This window comes from Atractosteus spatula, chromosome 4 (assembly GCF_055471065.1).
Source record: "Atractosteus spatula isolate fAtrSpa1 chromosome 4, fAtrSpa1.hap1, whole genome shotgun sequence".
In the NCBI taxonomy this organism is placed as follows: domain Eukaryota; kingdom Metazoa; phylum Chordata; class Actinopteri; order Semionotiformes; family Lepisosteidae; genus Atractosteus; species Atractosteus spatula.
Window position 1 is genome coordinate 41,272,250 of NC_142709.1, and position 442 is coordinate 41,272,691.

A 442-nucleotide genomic window follows, 5' to 3' on the forward strand; every position below is an offset into this window, starting at 1 on the left:
TTAGAGCTAATCCTTATCACAAAGTTACGGATCTGACTTGCCTACTTCCCTTACCCACATTGTTCTAACATGCCAGAGGCTGTTCACCCAACCGCCATGGGAAAGAACCGTGAAGCGTGAGAGCCCAGCGGCCATGCCGTCGGCCTCGCACCACGCCGGGGCCCGCCCCGCCAACCCTGTTCGTCGGTGGGTAAGGGGGCAATCCCGGCGCCTTCCGGCTACGACCTCAGATCAGACAAGACGACCCGCTGAATTTAAGCATATTACTAAGCGGAGGAAAAGAAACTAACCGGGATTCCGTCAGTAACGGCGAATGAAGAGGGAAGAGCCCAGCGCCGAATCCCCGTCCGTCCTGTGGGCGCGGGAAATGTGGTGTATGGAAGACCGCCTCTCCCGGTGTTGACCGGGGGCCTGAGTCCTTCTGATCGAGGCTCAGTCCGTG

General features: G+C 58.6%; 1 pseudogene; it reads left to right on the forward strand.

Annotated features, from left to right (window-relative positions):
• Positions 1 to 244: 244 nt before the first annotated feature.
• Positions 245 to 442, forward strand: part of LOC148836337 (28S ribosomal RNA) — a 2,000-nt pseudogene continuing 1,802 nt past the window's right edge.